This window comes from Alexandromys fortis, unplaced genomic scaffold (genome assembly GCF_014885135.2).
Source record: "Alexandromys fortis isolate MF-2015 unplaced genomic scaffold, M_Fortis_MF-2015_v1.1 scaffold_52, whole genome shotgun sequence".
Taxonomy (NCBI): Eukaryota; Metazoa; Chordata; class Mammalia; order Rodentia; family Cricetidae; genus Alexandromys; species Alexandromys fortis.
Genome location: NW_026067929.1, coordinates 1,515,150 through 1,530,459, shown reverse-complemented (window position 1 = coordinate 1,530,459; position 15,310 = coordinate 1,515,150).

Below are 15,310 nucleotides of genomic sequence, written 5' to 3'. Positions count from 1 at the left end.
AAAAAAAAAAAAAAAAAAAAAAAAAAAAAAAAAAAAAAAAAAAAAAAAAAAAGGCAAGATGCAGCATGCATCTGGAAGGAAGAGACTAAAGGATTCCTTGGCATGCTGGCAGCTAATCTAGTGGGGCACAGACACTTCAGGTCCTATGGGAGATGCAAAAAATGAAGCTGGAGAGAACTGGAGGAGTTGACCTAAATCCTGTCCATCACACCTGTGCACACTTGCTTACGTATGGGCCCCACACAGTTCATAGAAACATGGATGCATGTATACATGCATGTGCATGGATGCATATGCAAACGCACCCCCACAGACAGACAGACGGGGGGGGGCAGCAAAGAGAAGAGAGCTGTCAGGCTAACAAGAACTCTTTCTCTGTTGGAATGTCATCAGCCCTGGTGGGGCATCTTAATTCCAGCCTTCTTGACTCCAGGAGATTCCCTGTCCTGTCAAGTCCCACCAGCCATTATGAGAATTTACCCAAAGGCCTGCATTCTCACTTCACCCCTTCTCTACCTTCACACACACACACACACACACACACACACACACACACACAGCATCTAGGAAGCAAGGCTTTGGAAGCTGGTATGATCAGCAGGCAGTTGGCTACCTAACTGAACAACAGGCTTCGGCTGGCATGGGTGGCTGACAGAGTAGGTTGAGAAACGAAGGAAAATGCCCCACGAGAAGCTACTCGTTATTTGAAGTCATTGTATTTTTCTTTATGAGAAGATATATTTTGGGCTGAGAGAGCTCAGTCATCAAAGGGCTTTCTGCTCAATGCACAGGCAGGAAGGGAGGACCTGAGAGATTCCTAGAGTCCACATTTAAATGATAAACACGCAAAGAAAGCAGGCATGTTTCTAACCTCAGTGCTGGGGAAGCAGAGGCAGCAGGTCACCGAGGCTTTCTAGTCAGGTAGAGTAGCATATTTGTTGACCTGCAGGCCAGTGAGAGGCTCTGCCTCCCAAACAAGGTGGATGGCACCTGAAGAATGAACAAGACTGGAGAATGCCCTCGGCTTCCACACGCATGCTCATGCAGGTGTGTTTTCACCCCAACACAAACACACAAGGAAAAGAGGGTCTTCCGTTGGATCAACTAACCAAAACTAGGCTGAATTTTGTTATGAATTTTAAATTCCCCCAACCACCCCTAAGAACCTGCAGCTCCTTCATGTCTTCTGATAGTGTGAATTTCTCATTCTGGGAGGTAATGTTAGTTTCTGACCACCAGGTGGCGATCTTTCCCTGCGAGTGTTTTAAATAGAGCCCTTTCCAATAGGCTTTAGGAGCTCCTTAATGGAGGCGGCCTTTAGGACCTCCTACAGAAGCAGGGTCTGTAGAAGTGACCTAGTTCTACACCTGTAAGACAACTCTGCTTGGTCCTAAAGGTTGTTCTTCCATTTCTGGAATACACCTGTCTTGGTAGTGGGCAGCAGGTGTCTCCAGGGAAAAGTGGTCATGACCCTCAGCTCCACCCTTCCGAATGGGTCAAGTCTGAGGACACACACAGTTCTGCGGACAATTCCTGTGCTCACTCAAAGACCAGCAAGGCCTCCTCTGTTTTAAATCAGTCTTGTCTTAGACATAGTGCAAAACTGACAGACGGGAGGGCAGAAGAATGAGACAGGCTTCCACGCCGCTGTGCTCCGACCCAGGTAGGACCTCTGTGTTGACTTGTGCTTACGTGGTGATAATAATAACCTTTTACATGGGAGGAAGGCAGGTCTAGAGGGGACAAAGGCTAACATGGGAGCCCTCTAAATGAGGATATGAAAGGGAGGTGCCTGTGCTTATGGGAACCAGGTGCACACATGGAACGAGCTACATTTTCACAACATTGGGAAAATGAGGGCAGGGTCTACAATAGACCACAGAGTGGCGTAGATGCAAGAGAACACCAAGAGGTAAGAAATGGGGCCGGCACATGTTCTGTATCAGTCAGGGCCAAGGTGGGGTTTGCAGCTCTTCGGAGGGAAGCTGCAAGTTAAACTGCTCCTATATGCACTATGGTCAGAACCACAGACATCCAGAGCTCTGACCTTCTCCTTTGACCATGATGCTATCAGCTTACTAAAACTTGTTTCTGTTTGTCCTGGACACCAAGGCAGCTCCGAGGACCCTTGCATCTGTCATTCGGTTCTCCTGGCTACCCATTAGTAGAATGATCTTCCTTTGCTGGTTGCCACTTTCTACTAGTGGGGGAAAGGTGATTCTCGGACTCTGAACTGCAAGTTAAGCTGATGTCTCAATCCCAACGCTTTCCTTATATTGTCTGCTTCGTGATGCTGGGACACGGGATGTGTGCCGTGCAGCTACATACCACAAAGTGACTGAGTTCCCACCTCCTGCTCCAGTGTGCTCATCTCAGTGTCTGAATCCTCGCTCCTGCACAATGGTTCCTTACACAGCAACATCTGTATCCCTTATGCAGTATCTCTTGCACAGCCAGCTCCATCCTATTGCCTTTTTGTGGCATGAGATTGGTTCCCAGTTCCATTGCCTCATCCCTCCCAGTGCAGAGATCACAACAGCAGCACCTCAAGTCCAAGCCTCTGTCCCCGAGAGCCCTGCCCAGCTGTGACACCTATGAACCCCAACAACATCCAGCATAGCACAGTAACGCTAAGGGAGCTGTAGTGGTTTGTGTATACCTTGGTTGCCACCAAGAACTCTTTAATTGGACTTAAAACTTTCTCTACAAAAGGCAATCTTTTGTACTGGAAATCTACCCAGGGTTAGTGAACTCACAGATCTTGGAGGGGAATTTACAACTGCCATGTTATTAAGCAACAATCTAACAGCAATCTAAACCTGTATCCTCATACCCACAGTTAAGTAGAATCTTCACCCCCTCATCCAGGACACTTCTCTTTGGAACAAACAGAGACCTGAAAAATCACAATCAATCAAAAAAGGCAGAGCTGCAGAGCCCAGTCCTAACTGCTGCATCTACAGAACAACCCTCTCACCTAAAGCTCACTGCAGAAGAGGGACTGGAAAGACGGAAAGGGCCAGAGGAAGAGGGAGTTTGCTGTGAGGGTGTCAGAGAAGCTATGCCCGTGAGGTCTTAACAATATGGCTGCTTAAACATGACCTGAGTAAAAACTACACCCATGTATATACCAATGTGGGCCGGAAAAACTCACGAGCCCTCCACCCTATACAAAGGACTACAGGCAGCTAAGGAATGTTGAGTGGGAGAACACAGTTATCCAATACCAAACGCTGCCCTGGAAGCAAACCTACAAGTAATATTATACAGACTGAGCAGGTTACATTTAGAAACACACACACACACACAAATACAAGCACACATACATGCGCGCGCGTGCGAGCACACACACACACACACACACACACACGTAACAACAATTAATGGTAAAAGAGGCCATGAACTTGAAAGAGAGGGAGGAGGGGTATACAGTAACGTTTGAACAGAGGAAAGGGAATGTGGAGATTATGTAACTATATTACAATTTCAAAAAATAAAAAAGTATTTTTAAAATGTCAAAGCCCAATCCTGAGGGATCCTCCTTCAAAGTGCTGGGTGCTGGCCTTCTTCCTTCAAGAGTCCCTGCAATGACCCCATGTGAGACATCTTTATGGCCCTGTCTTGCTTTATCTTTGGTCAATCATGGGGTGCTTTGGGGCCCCTGGCTGACCCTGACGGAGGCTGTGCAGGTGAAAGCCCATGTGGTAAAGCTGCAGGGTCTTCAGAGTCTCACAGCCCTTGTGGGGTCATGAGAGGAAGGGAACTATGGCCTTGAAGTAGGTTGAAACACGTCGCAGCTGAAAGAGCCCTGCATGATAGACGTTGTCTCCACTGGCTCGGCTTCTCCTTGTCCAATACTGGAGGAATACGCTGGATCCCACTGGAGTAAAGACAAGCCTTCTTGCCCTACCCCCATCCCAGCTAGACCCTCAAGTAGCAGATTGGAAGTCCCAGGCTGGGAGAAATTTTAACTGGAAGATAAAAGAGACAAGGGACTTGATAAGAGACAGGCCTGGCCAGCAACCTGAGAAGGACTTTGTGTTTTCTCAAAGGGGCTGTAAAGGCCAAGGTCCACCCTGAGATGGCAGCGAAAAGAGAACCTAGTGAACTCCCATGGGGGCGATTTCACATCCTGCTATGGAGATTTGCACTGGTATGGGTCTTGGTTTATTGGTACAAATTTAAGGTCAATTTTGTTATATGTGTATTTCTGCTCTTGATTAAGGTATTGTGTTTGTGTAGCTCATTTAAAATGTAATGTATAATTAAGAAATATAGGTTAATAGATAATCATAATAGTCAAGCTTGTAGTCATGTTAGATTTTCTAGATGTACAGAGATGTATTTCAGATGGATAGGCATTCTTCAAACCTTTCAAAGATGACAGAATATGACATTTAAAATGTTTTAAGAACGGGTGTGGATGCTGTTATGTTAGATGGCATGCACAGGAAGTGGCCTTGCCAGGTCCTTTTTCTATGACCATACCAGTGTTCCTCGTGTGCACAATGCCATCATCCCCAAAGCTGGAGTCACAGACTGTCCACCACCACTCTCAAACATACTGAAATTGATCCTCAACCCTTGTGTTCAATTCCACCTCTCTTCATACAAGGCCAAGGATATTGCTGGCTGATTGATTTCTTGCATTAGCCAAGACATGTCTAGGTCTTGCCTCTCTCGTCTGCCTGCCTGCTTACCTAGGTCATCTGTGTTCCCTGTGAAGGAACCATCATGTACATTGCTCCTTCCATATACCATATATGGTTGTAGGACAAAACCTCATCAGAGCCTTAAGACAACCGCAAGCTGCCTCTGGGAATATTCCAAGGAAACAAAGAGCTACTCCCACAGGGAGGCCCCCTGTTTGTGATCCCTGGGTCTCATCATGGAGAGGGAACATCTTTGCTGACTGAATCAGAACATCTCTAAGCTGACCTTACTGTGAGACAGATCCCACAACACCACTCTGTGGTCACTGACACAGGGGCTGACGGATTCCATTCAGTGTCCCCCACACAACAGCCCTTTGATGTCTTTGGTCCCATTTGAAAAAATATCCGTCTACATTTGTGAGCCTAGACATAGGCTTGCTTCTCATGGGAGTCTTCTAGAAGAATGTGGAAGAATATCGGCATTTGCAAGCTATAAGTTCTCACTCTCCTTTAGGGTAGCTAAAGCATGATTAATAAAAACTCAGGGTCAGAAATAGGGGCTCAACCTGAAGATCCGAAAAGCAAAGCAGCCAGCACTGACTTTTACCTCAACCTCAGTCTGAAAATGGTGATCCTGCCCCCAGGAATCTCAGAATGAGACTGTCTGAGAGCTGTCTCCCCCTTGTATTAAATCCATATATAGGGCTGGGATTAAAGGCGTGCACCACCTGATTTCTATGGCAACTAGGGTGACTACTAGGATTAAAGGTATGTGTTACCATAACCTGTTCGGTAAGGCTGATCAGTGGGACTGTTTTACTCTCAGATCTTCAGGCAGGCTTTATTTATTAAAATACATTTGAAATACCGCTACAGGTATCCTAGACTTGACATGCCTCTACATGTAACTACATCCCTGTTTGTTTCAGCCAGCCCCTAATACTGAGATCTCTCACACAACTCTCTTCCTACATGGACAATCATGTCCAGCTTCTCGGGGCAGGAGCTTAAGAAGCATAACAGCCTGTGCAGCCCTGACCTTGTCTCAAAACAAGCCGTGTCAACCCCCGTTTCAACACTCACGTGTGCCATGCACATCAAAATAAAAGTCTTTTTAAACGTAAATCCACAATGTCTTCCATGGATTAAGAAAGGAAACCCTAAACTTTGAAAACCATCAGTGACTCTTTTCATGCCTGCCTGTCTTCTCCTTCCTAGTACAAGTGTGTCCCCTCTTTACTACCCACCACATGTCCTGCTTGTGAAGACCCTCACCGTGGTCTTCATTTCCTCTGGCTCCTTTGTGTAAATGAAGGCAAAGTTGTTCTCTTTTGTCATGACTACCTGATCCCAAATAAACACACAGAGGCTTATGTTAATTACAAAATGCTTGGCCGATTGCTCAGGCTTATTACTAACTAGCTCTTACATTTAAATTAACCCATTTCCACTGATCTATGTATTGCCACATCACTCATGGCTTTACCTGTCCTCTAGCATCTTACTTCTTGGGTAGGTCACTGGGGGTCTCTATCTGACTCTGTCCTTCTCTATTTTTTTTCAGTCTGGCTTTCTCTAGCCTTATTATACCTTGATTTGCTTTATTATTAACCAATCAGCGGAATACATATTCACAGCATATATAAGGATTATCCCACAGCACCTTTTCCTTCCCCTGACCTCTGACCTCACCTCATACATGTCCCTGTTCCAAGGCTACGCTGTCAGAGAACTTGCTGGCATGCAGGCATGCAGCTCATCCCGTCCCTTCTCTGGTTCTCAGCTGCCATTCCCAGTAGACGGTGCCTATGTATTTTCTCACAGTCTCTTTTCCCAGGAGTGCGGGCTTCCATGAGGATATCCCTTGTCTTTCTTTATTGCCGTATCCCAGGGGCTGACATCATTCCTCACACATGACAATCATTCAAAAAACAGTTGTTGAAAGAAGCATGATTTAAGGAATTAATGGAAGCTTTCCAGCTGGTATCTGAAGAAAATCACAACTCGGGGGAGAAGGGGAATGGAAAAGCTAAGCAATGCTGAGCCTTGATTCTGACCCAGAGGGCTGGAAAACTGAGGACCGCAGAAAAGTGCACATGTGAGCATCTAGAAAACGTTTACGGATAACCCCAAAACTTGGGGGGAAATCAAGATGTCCTTTAGAAGGTGAATTAACAAATGAGCATCCAAACAATGGAATATTACTGAACACTAAGGAGAAATGAGTAGCCAATCATTTAAGTGTTTAGGAGGGTGGGCTTTAAATTGATTCATCAATGGAGGAAGCCCATGCAACAAGGCTGCCTGCTCTGTGAGTCATGGCAGGTGGGAAAGGTGGAACTGTGGAGTTACTGAGGAGGCCCTGGGGCTCTAGGGAAGAAATAGTAAATAGGAGAGCAAAGGGGAGTTTCACAGCAAGGCAGCTGTTCTTGTGACTCCGTGATGTACACAGATACAGCTTTACAAGCCCATAGAACGTCCAACTCAAGAATGAAGCCTAAAGTGGACAGCGAACCTCCACCAAACAAGCATGACTCAGCACTGGTGGGAGTCGGCAGTACTGGGGAGCTGCACACGGCAGAGACAGGAATGCATGGGGAAAAGCCTCTCTGTACCGTCTACTTGCTTTTTAAAAATAAACATAAACCCTTTGAAAAGTCAAGTCTGCTGGAAAAAACAAACAAGAACAAAGTGTTGGAGCAACAGCAGCCTCTGAGTCTGGGGCAGTTTGGTGTGCTGAAGTCAAAGCAGTTGGCAAGGGTCTCGAGAGAGCAAGGTGCCAAGGCTACGTGCATGGAATAACTGAGGTGAGAAGCAGGCACAGGTCAGGTTGGACAGGCATTCACAAACTGAGGTAGAGAAGTCTCATAAGATTGAGTTTAGGAATGCAATAGTATCTATATGGGGTCATGATTAACGGGGTTGTCCTAGGGGGTCGATAGGGAGACAAGAGTAGAGAAGGCGGAGAGGCTACCCCATGGTCATCATGCTGACATCAGGGGGTACTTGACTGCGCTCCACACAGGGGAACAAGAAGGCAGAAGACCCAGTGTGAAGAGATGCCATTAAGGCTGGCAAGAGTGGCTGGACTCTCTGCTTCTCTGGTCTTCAGATTAACCCTTGTATCTGCCTCTGGGGTATTATCAGTAAGACCAACTAGAATTGGTGCTACATCTGTATACCAAGTAGAATTTGAGCTACCTGTGGGTCCTGAGGATTGAACTCAAATCATTAGACTTGGTGCTCAGCACTTCTGTGGAATATTCTGACCTCTCTACCAGCAGTCCCAAAGCCTGCCCTCAGCTGTGTCTGTTGACAATAGCTAGTGCACTGTGATCCTTGAATTTGTCCTGAGCATGGCCTGGTGTTCTTTCTTTAGGAGTTTCACCTGAGCATTGGTCCTGTTCTCCAAACCTGTCTTCCTTCTGCCAGCATCCCCTCCTTCTTGGCTCCTGGGTACCCACTCAGAGGGACTGTCTCACTTTGGTACCACGGGGAAGAGCAGGCACACACGCGTTCCTTAACGCATCTAGAAGAACTCAGCTGTTCTTCAGTCCTAACATCTCTCTCTCCCTGCTATCAGACAAAGTCTGCTGCCGCAGAAAGGAGTCCTGCCCGCCCACTCCCTCTCTGGACCTTTAGTCCCTAACAGTGAGTAGGTCCCTCCATCCCCCAACCACCCATCCTGACATGGATGCTACCGACACGTGTTCTTCTGCAGAATCCCTTCATGGAAGCTCTGTCTGTCTGTCTTATCCAACCAAGCCTTGCCTCCTCCAACTTCCTGCCCAAGCCCAGTATTTCCTGTGATTTATGCTGCATTAATCTGAGTCAGAGTACTCACCCTGCCCTATTAACCAAGGTAGAGTTTAGAAAGCAACAGAGTCCTGTCCTCTATCTCCCACTCTCCCCTCCCCCTGCTCTTCTAAGCTCTTCTACACTCTTTAATCTGTAGATCATAAATCCCAAGCACTACATTTCACCACTGGGTCTACTCAAATGTACATTACACATCAATTCACAATGCAGGGCTTAATCCATAATCATTTGATGGAAACACTTGGGACTAGTAGGCAGGGGCTATGTCTTAAGTGCAGCCCTTGAGGGTGGCGTGAAATACTTTATGCTGTAACATCGGCTAGTCACGCGTGTATTGTGCTGCATAAAACCTTCTGGTTTTCACTTGTGTTTCAGATTCTCTGCCCCGAACCAGGGGTAAATAGGTTGACTCACAGCTCTGGAATCCCACAGAGCGCTGGGGTGTTTGTAAAGCCCTTGCTTTCCACGGGAAAACAGCAACGTGACCAGCACGGGGTCATGTTCTCTGCAAAGAAGGTTTAGCTCACAGATCTCAGATTTGACAAGAGCAAAAAGAATCCAATCCACTTTAAACTTGACAAACATGATCTATCGTCCTTGAACCAAGTGGTAGTGATTTAGAAGGAGAAAGAAAAACTCCAGCCAGAGTTTATGTTTTCAGTTCTCCTATCTGAAGGTCTTCCCATGTTTCTTTTTCAGGGGAAATTTCCAATTCCCACTAGGCCTGATGAAACCTTCATGTATTGTATGACTCCCTCACCTAAAAACCCCTGCAGGGAAGTAAAAGTTCGTGTTAAGATCCGAGCGTTTCTGTTCAACTGTTACTCATTCATTGCATAGCCATTGACTTCAGATCTGCCCATAGCCAGCCACTGCCCTGGGGATGTGGAGCTGGAGGAGAAGCCATTCTGTTTCTCTGTGCATTGGAGCCTGAAGAGCTGTGCTCCCATCTCCAGGAGTGATGCAGGCCAAGGAGATGAGTGCTCTTCTCCAGGTATAACGGAATCTGAGGAGAAGTGCTCCAGCATCTAGCAGGGAGGAGCCAGAGGAGGCACAGTTCCACCTCCAGGTCACTACAGCCTGACTAAGTGAGCCTAGATCAAGTGTGCTGGCTGCTGTACGGAACGTGAGCAGAGAGGCACCGCAGGGTCAGTTTCCATCAAGGATTCAGGAAAGCCTCACGAGGGATGCGGCATTTGGAGTCTGCCAGGAACCGTGCTATTGTAATTAGGGACAGGCACTCTCAAAAGGAAGGCAACAATTTTGGCAAAGGAACATGACTGGGGCCTGGCCTCGTAAAGACAGGTGAGAAGTAACACACGACTAGAAGGGAGGTTGTCCGTGGGGTGATGAGGAAATACTACCCAAAAGGTGGATTCCAGAGAAGACATAGGAGTCTATAAATTCCAGGGAACACACCACATTTGTGTGTTCTAACAATTTGTATGTTCAAAGTCAAGAGCTCTAGGGATGGCTTCCTTTCCTTTTTCTTTGGCACACAAATAGCTTTTGAAACCCAAAACTGCCCACAAATCCCAAAAATATATGTATACACACACACACACACACGTGTGCAAACTCAGCAAAGCATTACAGGAAAGAAACTAGCAACCTTGTATTCACTGTCTAGAAAACCAGGGGGCAGTGTGGTCTTATGTAACTATTTAGGACACAGTCTTCTACTGTGACTTTAGCCAGATACTTAATGTCTGGGAGGGTCTTTATCAATTCTTTCAAAAAGCGGGGCAGCAAGTCCCATATACGCAGTGGTCCTCGCAGACTGCAGGCAGGGATTCTGAGTAATGGGTGTGGCGCCATGGAGACACCGTGTTTGCAAGTCTGGGGCTCATCCTCTTTTCTGCACTCCCCTTTCCCAGGCTGAGATCCTGTTAGGAGCAGCCCAACACAGACAGCAAATGCACTCCTTGGTGCTCCAAGTTAAAAAGAAGTCATCTGGGTCTAGAGGCTGGTGACTGTCATCCCAGGATCTGGAAGACTAAAGCAAGAGGGCTGCACAAAGTGTGACGCCAGCCTGGCCTACACAGTGTTTCGGGACAGCCACGGTGACACAGTGAGCGCTCGTCTCAAAAAAAAAAAAAAAAAAAAAAACAAAATAAGCCAGGCAGTGGTGGCACATGCCTTTAATCCCAGCACTCGGGAGGCAGAGGCAGGTGGATCTCTATGAGTTCGAGGCCAGCCTGGTCTACAAGAACTAGTTCCAGGACAGGAACCAAAAGCTATAGAGAAACCCTGTCTTGGAAATCCAAAATAAACAAACAAACAAACAAACAAATAAAATAAACAATAAAAACAAAGCAGTTAAGTATGCTATCTGTGAACTCCAACAAACCATTCTCCAGGGAATGTTGTCCCTCTGGCTAAGCACTAAGCACTGTCTCAGGTGGTGGCTGGATAACAGCTGCTGCCGCTATCCATGCTCATCCTCTATCCTTGTATGGCGGAGGAGACTTGGAAGATACGACCAGGCTGAAAGTCATGGGATAGAAGGTCTAGCCTTGCTTATTGGATCTGCAATGCAATCACAAGCGTTCACATAATAGGAACTGGGTCAGGGCGGTGCAGAAATCAAGAGGTGTGTAGACCAGAGCAGAGATGGGGTGAAACTTTTTGAAGATGGAGGGAGAGGGGACAGGCCAGGGAACGTGGGTGGTCAGTGCACCTGCTGAAGCCTGGAATGCCTTCTCCTCTAAGTCTGCGTAGAGAGGACCAGTGATTCCTGGAATTCAGTCACTGAAGCTGCCCCTCTAGGGACACAGAGTGAAGACATTTGTGCTGTGTTAAGCCACCAGGCTTGTGGCAATGTGACCGCGCAGCCGACGAAATCAGATACATTCATTATTCCCTTGTCTATGCAGCTCACATAGATGTAGGATCTGCTCTCTACATTTTTTTTTTTTTGCAAAGGTTAAGTGAGTTAATTCATATAAAGCATCCAGATTTGAGTTTGGGTGCCACTTTCATGCCTGGTGCCCACAGAGATCAGAGGAAAGTGTTGCATCCCTGAAACTGGAGTCACAGAAGGCTGAAAGCCATTGTATGAGTCCCGAGACTCCAACTGGGTCCTCTGCCAGAGCAACCACTGTTCTTAGCCACGGAGCCATTCCTCCAGCCTTCTTTTTTCTTCACAAAAGTATCTTTAGAAAAGTATCTTTAACGTCATTAGAGCTGCCGTTCCACCCTGTCTGAGGACCCTAGAGGATGGATTCCTAAAGCTAAATGACAGTTATAGTGAAGAGGCGCTCACTTTAGACAGCGATATGTGCTTGCCAGGTATCTAAGTTCTTTCTTGAAAAGTTGGGGGGGGGGGAAGGTATCTCTCGTGGAGACACAGAAAGCCCATGTGGATGACACATTCCTCTCATGCAGGAGATGCTCAGTGGCCTGGGAGGCTGACTGTGGAGGGTGTGGGTGGAAGTCCTCACCGAGGACCCTAGAGGAGCCTGATGATGATGCACACTCTGCCCGGCCCTCATCTGATCCTGTGCATACCCAGCCCAGCGTGGAGGTTATGGTTCATGTCCTTAGATGCTCACCAACAAATGTGCCACCATCTCGCTTCTGCTTTTAAAGAAATTTGCATGTGTTTATTGGCCGTGTATTCTAGGTCACTTTGCCTGTTCGTGTCCTCTGTCCACTTTCCTCCTGGGGAGCTCAGCCTTCTCCTCCTTCACTCTGTCATTATAATTCATCTTCTCTGCATGTTACAGATGTCCTAAATTTTCCACGGTCACTTTAGATCTATGCTTTTCTCCAATGCAGAAATTTACACCCAGTATAAATCTATCAAACCCACCGGTATTTTTATTTATGGTTTTAATTCTTGGATTATGTAGAAATACCCTTTCTTAACCCCAGCCCTGAAGGCTCATCTATACTTTTTCCCCCTATATTTGGAGGCCGTTACTCTGTGCTTTGATTTGTATTACATGAAGATTCACTTTAGAATGAGTGACGATTAGAAAATAGCTCCCCCCAGAGAACTGGCTGTTCTTCTCCATCCTGATCGCTGCAGAATAATTTGTCTTTCCCATCATCTTGTTCGTATGTGAAGTCGTGAGGATCCTAGTCTTCCCAGACTGTCTGTTCTACCCCCCACGTCTGCCTGTTATTTTGGCTGAAGGCCACACAATGTAAATTACTGTTGATTTATATTATAGTTCTTTATCTGGAAAAGCGGGCCTCCTTTAAAAGTCTTTTATTTGCAAATAGATTATTTTTATGGAACAGGGTGCTGTTTAAAGGCAGTGAGTTGTCATTTGGAGGCTAAGTATTTTTCAACTAAGAAGATACCATTCTCAGTGAAATACGCTGTCATTTATATTTGCCTGTTTCTTAGTTGTTTGTTTACACACACATTTAGCTTGATTCCCCGGAAAGCAGAGCCACCATTCTCACTATCTCCGCAGTGCTGATTTTCCTGTGTGCACAGAGCATGAGACCGTCCTAAACACAGGGGTCACCTGGATGCTGACTGGTAGTTCCGGGTGGTAGACAGCATGCACACGCTCATGTTCATGATACAGTGAAGTCAGAAGCCTTAGGACATCATGGACCTTTGTGATTCTGTGTCACAGTCACTGAGCCAGATTTCCCCGGCTGGTTTCAGAGCACCTGAAGGAACACGCCATGAGGGTTGGATCCAGATGGGATGGAGAGTGCCACACGTGCAGACCTAGCAGGCTTTCCCTACCGCAGGTCCCATGGCTTTCTAAGAGTGGGGGGCCGCTAGCCAGTGGCACCTCTGAGGCTCAGCGGGCAGCATCTTATGGAAGATCATGATCCTGTAGCAATGCTATCCAGTTGTGGAAAAGGCACAATGTCCCTAACAATGAAACAACCTCAGCTATAATCGCAGGTACAGCAGCTGGAGCGGGGGCAGCTCCACCCCAGATGGCAGTATCAGCGACTTATCAGTGGCTTCTGTGCATTCACCAGGAAGGAGTGGAGGGCAAGGGTTAGCAGTGCAGATAAGGAGGCTCAAGTCAAGGATGCCTGCAGTCTCTCACTCTGGGATGGTCGGGGCTATTCGGGGATTTGCTTATACTGATTGTTTGCCTTTGCGTGGAAAGGTCCCCATGACTGTACTGCTCAGACCTGGCCACTTAGTAGTCTACTGTCAGTTGGTTGAAGTTGGGGTTCTCTGCTCAGGGTCTCACACAGTAAAATCAAAGTGTCAGCCAGTCTTTCTTCCTTTCGAGGGAGCTCAGGGGGAAGACTCTGCTTCCAGGACATCCAGGGGCCCACATAGTCTTGTCTTCAGGATTTCAGGGCCATGGATCCAGAGCATACCCACAGTCTTCTTCACCCCTGCCTGCCACAGCCAATCCCTCACGTTGAATACCCTCAACCCGATTGTCTTTCTTAGGGAAGGGCTTCTCCATTTTATGCTTCACCTACCTAGGTCTATGTCAACTGGAAGATAGCTAATGTTTGATTGAATACTTAAGGGGCAATTCATATGCACCAAGAGGGGCCATCTCAGAAGCTCCGCTCCATAGAGCTCAGTCTCCCGTTTTCACTTCGTGTCTGTGCAGTACACTAGTAAGCTTACCCTTGCTCAACCCTCCTAGAGCTACAACCCTTTAATACAGTTCCTCATGGTGTAGTGACCCCAACCATACAATTGTTTTCATCGCTAGGTCATAACTAATTTTGCTACTGTTACAGTTCATAGTATTTTCTGATGGTCTTAGGCAACTCCTGTGCCCAAAGGGGTCACGACCCACAGGTTGAGAACCACTCCTCTAGATTTCCCTTTTGCTTTGATCTTGATAGGTGTGTCACCTGTGATCCACAAGTGGACTGATAGGGTGCGCTGATGCCCCAGATCAGGGAGCAGGAGGCTGACCATCTAAGAAGGCCTCCTCTGACCCTGCTAGGAGGGCTTCCTTGCTGCCTGCCCCCTTCTACTCTAGGAACCAAATGAGTCTGCACACTGCAGGTGGAATGGCTTGCAGGATCTGCTTTAAGCTTTGCTGTTCACAGTTGATAGGACACTCTGTATACCCGGACAAGGGGACTTAAATAATAACCATAGTACCAAGAGACACTAATATAATTCACCTTTTGTTTGCCCTCATGAGGAAAGAAACCACCAGCCCCAGCTCCCCAGTTGAGACATTCTGATGTGGTTGTCACATTGTTGCTGTGTGCGGTTGATTTCCCAGGCCACCCTGATCTCATTCTCTGGATCTCTCATTCATTAAGAAATCACAAGTTTGCAAAAGTCCCTGGGTTTGAACAGTTGTTAGCGAAATTCTAGCCAGTAGAAAACAGCAGCCAAATCAGACTCCCTGGCGCTGATCGGCTGTATGCTCTGTTTATGGCAGCGCTGGGAATGAGTGCAGGAGAGATGCTAAGGGCTGGCCCCGTTAGAACTCTATCCTTAATCCTCCCTGCAGAAACCATCAGTTTCTACACGACTGGAGGAAGTTGTGAGTCCCTATGTTCATGAGACATGGCAGAGTCAGCCTGGACAGAAAAGAGAAGGCCTCCTGCACTGTTACTCGACTCCAGGCTGGTCACCAGTGGGATCCCAGAGCAGCTGTCCTTTTGGGGGACTGATGTCATTGATAACACCAAGCCCAGGGACACAGGACCGTGTTCATATCATCAAGCTGCCTGGGTTTAATTTCCAGCCACCTCCCTACTGTCCTGTTGAGGAGCATTGAGAGCCAAACCCCTTCACCCTTTCCACCTCTTGCAGGCATTTGGAGCAGTTTAATGCCTGTCCTGTGAGGAGATAAAGATGGTGAACAGGAACAAGCAGAGAGCGATGAGAAATAAGGATTAGTAGTTGGAAGAGAAAGGCGAGA